This window comes from Henckelia pumila, chromosome 2 (assembly GCF_033568475.1).
Source record: "Henckelia pumila isolate YLH828 chromosome 2, ASM3356847v2, whole genome shotgun sequence".
Lineage (NCBI taxonomy): Eukaryota > Viridiplantae > Streptophyta > Magnoliopsida > Lamiales > Gesneriaceae > Henckelia > Henckelia pumila.
The window spans coordinates 175,502,793-175,518,268 of record NC_133121.1 but is presented as its reverse complement, the minus strand read 5'-3'; positions in this window follow the sequence as shown (position 1 = coordinate 175,518,268).

Sequence of the window (15,476 nt, the reverse complement as noted above, 5' to 3'; positions counted from 1 at the left end):
GCACTAGCGCTGTGATAATCCTTGGCCTTTGAGTTTTTCTTCTTGGATGGCTCGACAGGAGGGGGCTCAGGATGAGTACCGGCCTCATCTTCGGTTTTCTTCCTCTTTAGATTCTTTACGGCAGCTCTGAAATTAGCAGGCATGGCTGCAGATCTGATCCTGTCATCTGAACAAATAAAAGTAACAATCAAATAAATTGAAAAGATAATTAAATAAAGGTAGTATGGGTACAGGGGTACTACCTACATCCCCTACGACCTCCTCTCCTTTCCCACTGAAGCCATAATGGCAGAGCAGATCATCCCCGATTAGGCTCTCGATATCAAAGGTTTGAGCGAACATGGTGTTGATGAAATTAGTGAAGTCATGAGTAGGTAGAGCTGGGGGTTCGGGGGTTGTGAAATTCATGGCCCAATTCGATCGACATTCCCAGGGCTGATTAGGTTTAACAAAAAAATACCTATTTGTCCAACCCTTGTGCGAGCTAGGCTTGCCCTTCAAAAAAGGGTATTCGGGTCGCATGGAAATATAAAAGCGGCCCGGGACGGTTTTCTTAATTTGTAGAAAATAGGTAAAATTTCCTATGTCTAGCGGAATTCGGAAGAAACAAAAGTGGACACCTAAGGATAGAATTGAGCTAAAAGAGTTTGGGGATAATTGACTGGGACACACGCAAAAGTATTGACACAAGTGTGACACACAGCTCGGGAGGGGAAATCTTAAGCCCATCTTTACTTGATCTAGACTGAAGCTTAAATAGTTAGGGGGTGGTTTGTGAGCTCGGTCTTTACGGCTCGGGATTATGAGATCATAAGCATAAGGCATTCTTGATCTCTCCCTTATGAAGGGACCCAGGTCTGGACTTAAGTGGGAAGCCAGTACCTCGAACCATGGTTTTCCCTTAGCAGCTAATCGGGCTTCATCCGACCTGAGTTTGTGCAGTCGCTTTAATTTTTCCTCTCGGGTATACGATAAATCCAGCTCTGAGCTTGGATTATTAGAATCGGAGGGCTCGGGGTTGTCAGAGGAAGAGAGGGGTGTTTCAAAAAATTCTACTATTTCTCTAACAAAATTTTCATCCGGGGATGACATATTAACCAACCTGAAGAAAGGGAGGTAGAACTTACAAATAGAAGGGTTGCAGTGGGTGTAGCTCGGAAACAATACAGGCAGGTCGGGCACAGAGAGTCTAGGTCGGGAGAGCTCTCGAAATTTTGACAGCGTAACAGTATGTGAGTGAAAAGTAAAAAATTCAGAATTTTTACTGACCTATTTATAGGAGTAGTGAAATGATCTAGGCCGTTGATGGTTATTTAGATCTACGGTTTGGGACGGGACAAATCAGGGCCACTTAGGCTTCGGGAGATGAACCATCCTGAGGCATCTGAGCCGTCCATTAAAAGCACATCACGCGGATTCTGATCTGGACCGTCCAAAGAAAACACATTAGGTGAATTCAAGTCTGGGCTGTTTGCATAAAGTCTGTGTGGTACGGGGTCAGAACTACATTATTGGTCTAAACTCATTCTTCTTTTAGACCAGTCGGGGTGGTACTATTGATACCGCATGAAATTATTTTAACCCGAACCCCTTAATTATGGGTTTATAAGGGTTGGCCCAATGATGGGGTTATTATTTATAAAGGATAAGCCCAAATTCTTACAGGGTAGGGCATGTACAGGCCTGGGCTGAAGTTAACAGGGTAACCCGAGTTGTTGTCTAATGGACCGACCCGAGCTGGGGTCTAATGGACCGACCCGAGCTGGGGTATATTGGGCCGATTCGAGCTAGGGTCTAATGGGCTTGGTATGTTTCCTAATTTATATAGGACTCGGTTATGTTGGAGATAAGCTTGACCATTGCACAGATATGAATGAGATATGGATAAACTCAAAAACGGACCAATGAATGAAGAGTCCTACTTCAGGACATGTTATAATTTGACTAGTTAACTTGTAATGCCCTGAAATTATCTTAATGGACTTTATTTGAGATAATCAGAGATTTTAGAAGTCGAGGGCCGATTTGATTTTGATCAGGGACTAGAATGCAATTTTCGAAATTTTCAGGGTCTAAAATGAAAAATATGGAATTGTTATATATTAGAAGCATTGACTAGTCTCCTCTTCACTTCACCCTTCCCTTCCAATCCATATCCCTCCATTGAAGGCGAGAGAAAAGTTTCCAAGCTTTTGGGATTTCTTTTTTAGCTCGATCCGTCCGTTGGAATTTGATCTGAAGTTGATATTTGCGATCACAGCGACAAGTGCTCCGTTTGGAAGTAAGTTTATCTTATTTCTGAGAGGTTTGAATTTTTGGATGTCTTTAGAATTAATTTATATTCGGAGAGGATGATTATGAGATAGCTATGATAGTATATCTAAGACGGTTCGAATAAATAACGACGATCGGATTTGATATGAATTTTATCGTTATTTTCAAAAAATTGGAGTTTTGGGATGTGTTGGGATTAGATTGGAAATGATGTTTGATGATTGAATTGATTATATTGAATTGATATCTTGCTGTCTGCATTTCCGGTTTGATCAGTTTATAGCCGTTATGCCGTCAATTTGAGTTTTGGATATCGTTCAATATTTTGATCGTATCGAGTTTGATTGAGCTTTTGGATGTCGATATTGATCCTATTGACTTCTTATGATAGATTGAATTGAAGTCAGCAGAGTTGCGAGGTAGCAGCTTTGGTCAGTTGGAAGATCGAAGTCGGTACAGTATCGAGTTTCTTATTTATCGATTGAAGAAGTTGTTTGAGCTTTGAATGAGTTTGATAGGATATTGATGATTATCCTTGTTATTGACTTTTCAGATTGAAGTACATTCGAAACGAATAAGGTAAAAGACGACTTAGAATTGAATGGAACGATTAACTCGAATTAGACTGTATTCGAGTGTTCCGAAGAAATCACATAATTGCTTGATTGAATGTTTATTTGAATGCATGAGATTATATATGCAATTTATATCGACGAAATCATGTTTGAATGATTATTTGAATTGATGAATGAAAGCATGATTGAATGCTTATATGAACTGACGATTGAAATGATATTAGAATGCATGAGATGACATATGCATTCATATTGAGCCTTGATTCATTTCAATTTGATTAGACGATCTAGAGATTGTAGTTGAGTGACCTGGTTGGAGATTTTATACCTTGTCAAATAAACTCTCTATAATGCTCTGGAGTCTAGAGGATTAAAATATGCCTCGTCCACCTCGAGAGGGGAGTTCGGTGTGATTGTTGGATATTTTAACCTCGGAATCCCAAACCGAAGAAAGAAAGAAAGAAGAATTCCATTTGATTATCTGAGTCTGATAATCCAGAAGTTTTAAAGACATGAATATCATTTTAATTCAATACTTGGATGAATTACTTGATTTATATTGATGCGATAGATATTTGGAAATTGATACATGTCATATCTTGATGTGTTTTAAGTGATATGCATGATAGTCTATTTTACTGGGAATTGTATTCTCACCGGATTATCCGGCTATTGTCTTTGTTTATATGTGTACTTGGCAACAGGTGGGGCAGGACCGAGTCAGCATGACTAGGTGGTTGAGATGATAGAAGTGAGACTTTGATGTTTATGAATCATTTACATTTTCGAACTCCTTTTTGTAGTTGTATAAGTTCAAACTAGATTGAAGCATGCTTGTTATATTTTGAAGAATTGTATGAACTTAGAATTGTATACTTATATATCATGTTGAATGGAATTTATCTTGTTGTCGTATCGATTGAGTTGAGATTGAATTGAAAGAAATAAAGAAAAACCAATTCTTTTTCTGGGCAGAGTGTCTCACTCGATCGGCAGACTTTCACCGATCGAGCGAGCACCCCTTTCAGCGAGGCAGAGGTTGTGATATTTTGTGCCCGCTCGATCGGTAAGATTTTACCGATCGAGCGGGGGTCCTGAATTTTTGGGCAGTATGTTGGTTTGTTTTGGCCCGCTCGATCGGTAAGATTTTACCGATCGAGCGAGCACTGTTTTTTTTTAAAAAAAAAAATTTATTACTTTTAATCTTGGATCTTGAATGCCCTATTGTTGTTTGATTCCGAGATTAGATGTTTAGAATAGAGGTCTCACATTAAGTGGTATCAGAGCGATAAAATTCTTGGACTGAATTTAGAAGAGAGCGGGGTAGATTGAGTCCGCTTGAATTTAATTCCTCGCATGTGATTGATTAATTATATGATTGAAGAATATGCGAGCATGCTTTATGATTGAGAATAATTTGAAGTACTTGAGAATGTAATTTAAATTTTAAAGCATGAATTAATTGAGATATGAATTGTTTCGGGTTACTGGTTGCTTTAATACTCTTGAGATCGATTGAGTATGTTGAGTTGAGGTTGTGGGACACCGGATAGATGTATTTGTGATGTTGTATCCTAATCCTCTTGAATCAGATTTTCTACTCGGAAAGTTTTGAACTGGATTCAACTAGTAGAGAACCCGATTGTACAAAATTGTTCTGTGACTGAACTGATGGATGACACACCGACTCTGATAGAAGCATTACTGATGAGATTTCAGTCTATTAACCCTTCAACTCTGAGGAGTTCTGAGAATGAGTTTGGGTGTGAAAGCTGATTAGAAGAGATCGATCAGTTGTTTGATTCTTTTAAACTACAGCGATGAACGACGGATTCAGTTAGTTGGTTACCAACTGCAAGGCTTTAGTACTTGCTCGAGGATTCACAGACTCTAACTGCTCTTGACGATGATGAAGCAGGTAACTGTTCGATTCTAGTCTTTCGACTCTGTTGCTGTTAGATATTGATGCAACGTTTTCTTCTTATTGAGAAGTTAGATTAATACTTCCTTTACTTTTGAGTATCTGAATTAGTTGCGGTGAATTTAGTTTGAATTTTTGAACTTTGATTCGATGAGAGTTGATTGTACTGAACAGTACTATACTTCGGTTATCAGATTTGATTATATTATCGATGTAGTATATTAACCGAGTACAGGGCAACCGAGGTTGATTTCAGACAGTTGCCAGATTCAGATCCGAGATTATAGACAAATGGATTTCCTCCGGTAATCTCCTTAATTAAGAATTCCTTTCTTATTGATTGTTGATTACCGTTTGTTACAGATTGGTACGGAGGAATGTTTGGAGGTATGCAGATGATGTCTTCAATCAGCCGTGTTGGTTGATTTAACAGAGTTGTTGAGTTTGCTGATGTTGTTCTGGTTGAGATTCCAGATTTGCCTCCGAGTCGAGAGGATGCGTTCAGCATTTATTTTAGATCAGACATCATCGACTGATAATCTGAAGGGAAGAAGTTTTAGAGATTGAGTTCGGAATGAGGTACGACCGATTTGAATTTTTATCGTACAGATTGAATTGGAATTGCATCTGCAATAATTATGAGTCCTTTGAACCGAATCTTCCAGAGGTTTGTAGATGAGTTCTTGAATATTCTTATCGATGAATATTTTATCCTTCGAAGATCCGTATTGATCTTTCAGATTCTTTAAGGATTGTTCGCAGATTTTCTTGTCGATCAATTATGCTATTCTTCTGATGTATGAATCTTTTTGAGAACGAGTTGTCTTTTCCTCGATCTTTTCTCTAAGAAGATGGAATTTTATTGAATACCTCAAGACTAGAGCTGTTAAGAATTGGTCTGGATCGACGTCCTTATCTGAATTTGAAGATTCTTGGATTTAGCGAGTTCTATCGCAAATCCTTTGAAGAATTCTTATTGTTGAGAAGACGATTACTCAGCAGATTATGTTCTTCTATTTAGTTTGTATCTTTGAGACCAGTTCTTATTGAGTTCGAGGAGAGATTGAACAACACCTCAGTATTATTGACTTCTTCGGTATTGATGACCTTTCGATGCTTTGCACTCCTTCTTATTGAGAATTGAGACTTATTCTGTTTAGAATAACTCCTTGTTATCTTGAGCATCGAAGAAGTTGAAGACGCTCGAGATGAATTATTAGTTCCCGATTCGAGTCTCACATAGATCTTATTGCTTGGAAGATTTCAGTAATATGTTCTGATCTTAATAGATAGAAGTTTTGATTGTCGCAGTCCAAACTGATTATGAATTGGGAAAGAGAGTTTTAGAGGACGATTAATCTGACTGCGAATTCTATTGTTATCCAGAGAATTGATTGAAACAGCTAAGATTTTGAGCTGAATGATATGATCTGATCTTATTTTATCTACTTCAGTTGTCCTCTTTGACAGATGATTGCCGCACTTCTGATAGAGTCTGGAACAGATGGAACGTTTATTTTGACTCCTTCATTCGACTTCAAACCAGAGTTGATTGAGAAGATTGAGAACGCTTTGGAATCTGATTCGATATTTCAGAATCCGATGAATATAGATCAGATCTGAGTATAATCTGAGATGCAGAATTTTTATTGATGCCTTATTAGCGAATAACGATGTTGTGCCAGATGTTTTGGTTTGAGACAGAGTATCAATAGATTTGCACTTTGAAGTTTATTCAGAGTTCTTCCAGATGATTGGAAGATGTTTGATGAATTGAGGAATCAGATCGAATAGAGGATGATGGAATATGAAGTTCGATGTATGGATTATGATGTTTTGAACTATTAGCAGTCAGAGAGAGAACAATCTAAATTTCTGTTGTACAGTCTATTCTGATTTAGAATGGAATTGGGATCACAATCCGATGAATTGTAGCAAGGCTACTTTGTGAGTCCGAGATGAGATGTTATCTGATTATCGTTGATCGAGTAATGGAATACTCCGTTAAGAATTCTCGATTCTAAGAATTCTTGATTTATTCTGTTGAATGACTGTTGTTACAAAATAGTATGAACGAACTCTCGAAGCTTTTCAGTTGATGTTTTGAATTGTAACTTGAACAGGTTGATGTGCCAGTGTTTTTTTGAACGAATGATGTTGTTCGGATTGAACTTCTAGATTGGTCCCAATTGTCAGAATGAGTTCGCCATTGATTTGAGATCCGAAGTTTTATCTACAGAAAGTTTGTGAAGTGAACTTTCTCATAATCATTTCCGAATTGAGGTATGGCCGTTTTGAACTTTTGACAGGCCGTTTGATTTGATGAATGCTCCTATATCGATGAAGAATTTTCTGTTGACCAAATCTCTCAGAAGTATGAGTTAAAATTAGGAGTCCTTATTGATGAATTCTTGTTTTCTGGATGTGAGAATTGTACTGATCGTTCAGAGCTTCAATCTTTTCAGAATTGTATGCCGATCAGTTGTAGACTAATCTCGATGTTTGAAATTCTGAGCGGAACGAATGAATTTCTTTGATATGTTTATCTAGTGATGGAATTTTTGATTATCCGTTCTTCTATATTCTGAGTTTCAGTACTGATGATATTGCAGTACTTGGTTTTCTTCTTAGTGAGATTTCTGTTTTGAATCTTTTTAACAGAAGGAGTTAATGCAGCAACTGATGTTTAGAACCGAAGAATTTGTTCTTATTTTATCCACTGTCTGATTTTGATTGACCGATAGATAGGATCCGTTACAGTTTTCTGTACAGAATGATTTTGATGAAGAACAGAGAATTGATATCTTGTCAGATGTTGTCAGATGTCATGAATTGCCGAAGTCTGTCAGTTTAGACTGAGATCCTTGATGCATTGTCCTTTCGGCATAGACTTTGAAGAGAATTTTGTTGTCGATTTCATCTACTTTTAATTCGATACCCTCAGAACGACGGACAGCCAGATCAGATGAGTCAAACTTTAGAAGAATTGCTTTGAGTAGTAGTGCTCGACTTAGCACTAGTTGATGGAATTCTTGATGTTTGTAGAAATTTCGTGCAACGACAGAGTTTGACGAGTTATTGGAGGCACATTATAGAAGTTGTGTGAGAGTAGACGTTGATCGAATTGAATTTTGAGATTAATTTCCTTTGTCTCTTGGTTTAGAACGTAAGATGATTCGAATTGTGACTGAGTTTAGAAGATTTTTCTGACGACGATGAGTTGACTTTTGATAGACGGACGGAGTGTTGATGAAGTATTCGACTAGAGTTTTTGACTTCTCTGATTGATTGAGATGTCGAACTAATTGAGACGAACGATTCAGAGTTTGATTGGAAGCAAATTCTGGACTTAGTCCCGAGATGTAAATTCTTATTGCAGTCCTTTGACTTTATCCTCGACCTTGTGATAGAATAGTGATTGATTTCGAGGACGAAATCGATTCTTAGAGGGGGAGAATTGTAACGCCCCGAAATTATCTTAATGGACTTTATTTGAGATAATCAGAGATTTTAGAAGTCGCGGGCCGATTCGATTTTGATCAGGGACTAGAATGCAATTTTTGGAATTTTTAGGGTCTAAAATGCAAAATATGGAATTGTTATATATTAGAAGCATTGACTAGTCTCCTCTTCACTTCACCCTTCCCCTCCAATCCGCCTCCCTCCATTGAAGGCGATAGAAAAGCTTCCAAGCTTTTGGGATTTCCTTTTTAGCTCGATCCGTCAGTTGGAATTTGATCTGAAGTTGATATTTGCGATCACATCGACGAGTGCTCCATTTGGAAGTAAGTTTATCTTATTTCTGAGAGGTTTGAATTTTTGGATGTGTTTAGAATTAATTTATATTCGGAGAGGATGATTATGAGATAGCTGTGATAGTATATCTAAGACGGTTTGAAGAAATAACAACGATCGGATTTGATATGATTTTTATTATTATTTTCGAAAATTGGAGTTTTGGGATGTGTTGGGATTAGATTGGAAATGATGTTTGATGATTGAATTGAGTTTATTGAATTGATATCTTGCTGTCTGCATTTCCGGTTTGATCAGTTTATAGCCGTTATGCCATCAGTTTGAGTTTTGGATATCGTTAAATATTTTGATCGTATCGAGTTTGATTGAGCTTTTGGATGTCGATATTGATCCTATTGACTTCTTATGATAGATTGAATTGAAGTCAGCAGAGTTGAAAGGTAGCAGCTTTGGTCAGTTGGAAGATTGAAGTCGGTACAGTATCAAGTTTCTTATAATTCGATTGAAGAAGTTGTTTGAGCTTTGAATGAGTTTGATAGGATATTGATGATTATCCTTGTTATTGACTTTTCAAATTGAAGTACCTTCGAAGCGAATAAGTTAAAAGACGACTTAGAATTGAATGAAATGATTAACTCGAATTAGACTGTATTCGAGTGTTCCGAAGAAATCACATACTTGCTTGATTGAATGTTTATTTGAATGCATGAGATTATATATGCAATTTATATCGACGAAATCATGTTTGAATGATTATTTGAATTGATGAATGAAAGCATGATTGAATGCTTATATGAACTGATGATTGAAATGATATTAGAATGCATGAGATGACATATGCATTCATATTGAGCCTTGATTCATTTCAATTTGATTAGACGATCTAGAGATTATAGTTGAGTGACCTGGTTGGAGATTTTATACCTTGTCAAATAAACTCTCTATAATGCTCTGGAGTCTAGAGGATTAAAATATGCCTCGTCCACCTCGAGAGGGGAGTTCGGTGTGATTGTTGGATATTTTAACCTCGGGATCCCAAACCGAAGAAAGAAAGAAAGAAGAATTCCATTTGATTATCTGAGTCTGATAATCCAGAAGTTTTAAAGACATGCATATCATTTTAATTCAGTACTTGGATGAATTACTTGATTTATATTGATGCGATAGATATTTGGAAATTGATACATGTCATATCTTGATGTGTTTTAAGTGATATGCATGATAGTCTATTTTACTGGGAATTGTATTCTCACCGGATTATCTGCCTGTTGTCTTTGTTTGTATGTGTACTTGGCAACAGGTGGGGCAGGACCGAGTCAGAGGCAGCATGACTAGGTGGTTGAGATGATAGAAGTGAGACTTTGATGTTTAGGAGTCGTTTACGTTTTCTAACTCCTTTTTGTAGTTGTATAAGTTCAAACTAGATTGAAGCATGCTTGTTATATTTTGAAGAATTGTATGAACTTAGAATTGTATACATATATATCATGTTGAATGGAATTTATCTTTTTGTCGTATCGATTGAGTTGAGATTGAATTGAAAGAAAGAAAGAAAAACCAATTCTTTTTCTGGGCAGAGTGTCTCGCTCGATCGGCAGACTTTCACCGATCGAGCGAGCACCCCTTTCAGCGAGGCAGAGGTTGTGATATTTTGTGCCCGCTCGATCGGTAAGATTTTACCGATCGAGCGGGGTCCTGAATTTTTGGGCAGTATGTTGGTTTGTTTTGGCCCGCTCGATCGGTAAGATTTTACCGATCGAGCGAGCACTGTTTTTAAAAAAAAAAAAAATTTATTACTTTTAATCTTGGATCTTGAATGCCCTATTGTTGTTTGATTCCGAGATTAGATGTTTAGAATCGAGGTCTCACATAACTTACTATATTTTTCCCTATAAATACAGGTACTGTTATGGTTTTATTATTCATTACTCACTATTCGTTATTCATCAACACTCACTCTCACTTTTACATTCACACACTCATATCTCTCAGTTTTCGCATTAATCATACCCTCCGCCTTCAAGACACTGACTTAGGCATCGGAGGGGTCACGCCGAAAACACTTTCGGCGCCCCTTGACCTTTTTTTTTTTTTTTTTTAAAAAAAAAAAAAAAGAAAAGGTGGCAGCGCCACTTATTTTATAAACACAGCAGAACAAACACCAACTAGAGAGGGGAACTAGGCCAAGACCTCTCCAAAGGAAACAAAAGAACATCAGAGCATAAAACATAAAAGACTACAAGAGTCCCCTTGACCTAGCTGTTGCTTGTGCAGAACTAGGTGATACCCGACCCGACCTGCTTTCTAAAGGATTTAGAGGATCCATTCTACCAGACCGAACCCGAGATAAAATTCCGACATCATCAATTGGCACCGTCTGTGGGAATTTGAAGAAAAAGAGTTTCGATGGCTAATCAGAATGGAGATCACCCAAATTTAGAGGTACTAATAGCTCAGGCTGTTCAGAGGGCTTTTGCAGAAAGAGCGGGGGCCAATCCGCCGCACATTGATCATAATGCCCACCTCGATGAAATCAGAAAGTTGAAGGAGGAGATGGAGCAGTTAAGGAAAAATCAGGCCATCATTGATCGCATTTTGAGCCAGGATGCCATCGTAAAGCGAGTTGTCAAACTCACCCAAAAAATGTGTGACCTTCAATCTGAGCATGATGAAGAGGTGGCTGATATGCGAGTTGAAATCGAGTCTGGACAGGATGCGTTAGAGGCAGCAAACAAACGAGTATTTGAATTGAAGTCTCGGAATTCTGAGCTAAAGGCCGCGGCTCAGACTTTTTCTAAGGAGGTTGAAGTAGCCCGGGATGTAGGATGGGCCGAAGAGAAAAAGAACTTCCTAAACTCCACTGAATTTTCTTACCTCGTAGCGGTTAAAGAGTCTGTGTTCTTTGATGAGGGGTTCAAAGGGTGTTTAGCCCAATTTCAGGCTAATGGCTATTCGGAGGCCGACCACCCTGCTTCCTTCTTGGATTGTGCCAAGGCCCTAGATGACATGCCGGATGATGAAGAGGACGCTGACCCAGGAGTGAAGAAGGAGCCCGAGCAAAACAAAGATGTTGCACCTTAATTATTTCCCTCGTTTTTCCTGTAAACAATGTGTAACCAAATATGTTCCATGATCCAGAGTCTGTATGACTTTTTTTTGTTTCTAACCGACCTAGGCTGCTGCATTGTTATGCATTGAATGTTCTTTTTTTTTTTTCCTTTCTGAAAGCAATATTTTATTCCTTAAAATCATCTTATTTTGAAAAAGATTTGATTTATTATCTTTTGCATTTCTTGGACATGAAGTTATTTATTTCTTTAATTAACTTGATTTGAAATATGATTAAGTTTATCAGATTATGGTATTATCGTATATCTATTGGTTTATCTCCTTATTGTGTAGATTTATCTTGATCAAGATCTAAAGTCCTACGCCTACAAGGAAACATTAAAAAGAAGGATTCTTGGTCTTTTTATAGGTGAGATGCGTGCACAAGGGAGGTTTGAAGAAAACCAGAGAGAGCTTCACATACGTACATGAGAACTAAAGAACTTCTGAAGTTTGTCACGATCGTGGTTGTTTGAAGCCGTGAAGAACACTCAAAGATTATTGATCGAAGGGTGTTTACATCTCACGTGTTTTGGCTTCAAGAGTTTTTCTCCTTACTATGTTTTTAGTTATTCTATTCTATATAGAATTTTTAGGAGAACTTTTATTCTTTATTTCTCACTTGTTTTGAGAAATTGACTTTTACAATAATCACTAGTTTTAGGGTTTGTAAAACTCTTTGATTATTTTCTAGTGGAAGTTTTGCCTTGAGGCGCTGCAACAGTATTTTATACTCTTGCTTAATTTATTTGAGCCTATTTGTATGGTTGCTTATTTTTTATATACGCTTAAAATTATTTTTCGCTGCAAATTACTCAAGGTGTTATAGTAGGTGTTGTCAACACCATGTGACAACACCTCAACCTGTTTATGTGCAACCATTATTTCCTTACAAGTGGCATCAGAGCCATCTTCTTGATACACTAAGAACTGACCTTGGTTTGCTTATTTTATTACAGGGAAAAAATGGACTCATCGTCTGTTGCGAATGTTGGAAAATGCGGCGTTCAGATCAAACAAGATTGATACCCGGTGCAGCGGAAGTTTAAAATTTTTATTATATGGAACGATTCCATATTGGGTATCAAATCTTTACGATTAAATTGTGTGTGTAAAAATTTAAATAACGATTATAAAATTTTTACCTTTAATCTCGAATCGAGATTCTGGACACCAACAGATTTCTCTGCTCTTGTTGTATCTCCCTGGAACCGATGGACGAACAGTTCTTCAATCAGGTCCACGAATAGAGATTTAATCCCTCTGATAGATTGCACTAGAAAATCTATCAGAAGTTTTCTACGAAGAGATTAACGAATTTGATCCGTTAAACCAGACTGTAATTCAAAATCACAGGCTGAAATTTTTCTCGAGTAGAGGGAGAGAGGGGGGGGGGGGGGGCGGCCACTTTTAAAATATTGACTAGGGTTTTTGAAAATACTTGTGACCTGTTGTGTGTAATTTCTGTACTGCAATAACTTATTTATAATGTAGGCCACTAACACCTTAGGGCCCATTAGTCATAAGTTCAGGCCCGACAAGCAAAGCCCGCATGTTCAGAAATTAATATAAAATTCATCGTGACTCCGATCGATAAACAGATTTCACCAATGTGCACAGAAACCATTTCTGCACCTTTTAAAGTCAAGATAAATTTTTCTGAATCCGAATTCAGTGGTTTCCAAAAATGCCCATCACTATGTCATTTTAGGAAATCCTACTCCTCTACTCTTAAATAAGAAGTCCAACTTCTTTGTTCATTAAATTTAACTCCTTAAATTTAACTATGTCAACGGGGATTAAAAATCCATTACACTGTGTGACCCTCAATGGTTCAGGGATACAACTAGCCGTGGGCTCACAACTCCTTGTGACTCGGAACAACAATTTCCGACTTGCCCATCGAATCATGGTAGAGCGCCTAGCAACATATCGCCCCATGATTCCCTAGGTATCACTGATAGTGCCTGCAAGAACCATATAGATTTTGGTTAGCGTACAGTACGGTCCCTTCATCCAAATATCCCGATCGAATCAACAACCATTGGTATATCGAGAGTCGCTCGAGATTCGATAACTATGCAATACATCTTGAAGATCAAATAGTGACATCGCATGTGCTACTAAGAAACCATTTCTTAAATCACATCATGTACTCTGGCCAGAGATTCGTCACACTAATATCTCCTCAGATCTCATAGGATATCCACACTCGCAAGTATGTGGTGAATCCTTGACAACAAAGCATCGACTCCTATATGTGTTGTAACTGTACCCAATCCCGACACCTGATGACCCCAATAGAGTCGGTAAACGAGTCAAAGCACAGTACTAGCATATAGAGTCTCAATGATGTTTCAAGTAGTAAGGACTAATGGTGTACAACCAAAACCGCGGACTTTATCCACTCGATAAATGATAACCACTTGGAAAATCCGGATAGGGTAGTTCGATCATTCATCATATGAATATCCATTTGCATGCTTCGAACATCTCTATGTTCCTTACCAATGAAACGTGGTACTCTGCATCGCAAATGCTAGTCTCACTCTCGAGCGATCCTTATCCTTATTATCGGACGGCTCAATCGACTAGGAACAGTTTAGAATATACAGTGACTATAAGATGTGTTTCATGATAGACATCTCCATGTTCTACCACATCTTACACACACTATAGTATATTCAAGGTCTTTATCAAAACAACAATAGTATATCACAATATAACATTATGAAGAAAGATAAAGTCATTGCCATAAATAAATGTGTAAATAATATTAAACAAAAGATTGTTTATACAAAGAGTTATCAAAGCTCTTAGCCACAAGTTGGCTCACTGGGCACCTACTCTTTCAATCTCCCACTTGCCCTATAGCCAACTAGTCATACTACGTAGACCCATTGCTTCGCGATGTTTGTCAAATAATGGTCCTGGCAAGGGCTTAGTAAGTGGATCAGCGATATTGTCTGCAGAGGCCACTCTTTCGACAGTGATGTCTCCTCTTTCCACAATCTCCCGGATGATGTGGTATTTGCTCAGTACGTGTTTGGATCTTTGATGAGACCTTGGTTCCTTTGCCTGAGCAATGGCACCCGTGTTGTCACAGTACACCGGGACTGGACCAACAACTTCAGGAATGACGCCCAACTCTTGGACGAAATTCCTCATCCAAACGGCCTCTTTAGTAGCAGCTGATGCTGCAATGTATTCTGCCTCAGTGGTGGAATCCGCTGTGGTGTCCTGCTTGGAACTCTTCCAAGAGACAGCACCGCCATTGAGCATGAACACAAATCCAGAGGTTGACTTCGAGTCATCCACGTCACTTTGGAAGCTAGAGTCGGTATAGCCTTCCAATTTTAGTTCTCTTCCTCCATATACCATGAACATATTCTTAGTCCTTCGTAAGTACTTAAGAATGTCCTTCACGGCTTTCCAATGCATTTGACCGGGATTAGCTTGATATCTGCTCATGACACTCAGAGCAAATGCTACATCCGGTCTGGTAGATATCATCCCATACATGATACTACCTATGGCTGACGCATATGGTACATGTGTCATTTTCTCTATCTCTTCATCCGTCTTGAGATACATAGACTTGGATAGAGAAACTCCATGACACATGGGTAGATGTCCTCTCTTGGACCCATCCATTGAAAACCGTTTCAATATGGTATCGATGTAGGTTGATTGAGTGAGTCCTATCATTCTCTTAGATCTATCTCTATAGATCTGTATCCCTAGAATATAGGATGCCTCACCCAAAATCCTTCATCGAGAATCTACCTGATAACCATATCTTTGTTGACTGCAACATCCCTACATCATTCCCAATGAGTAGG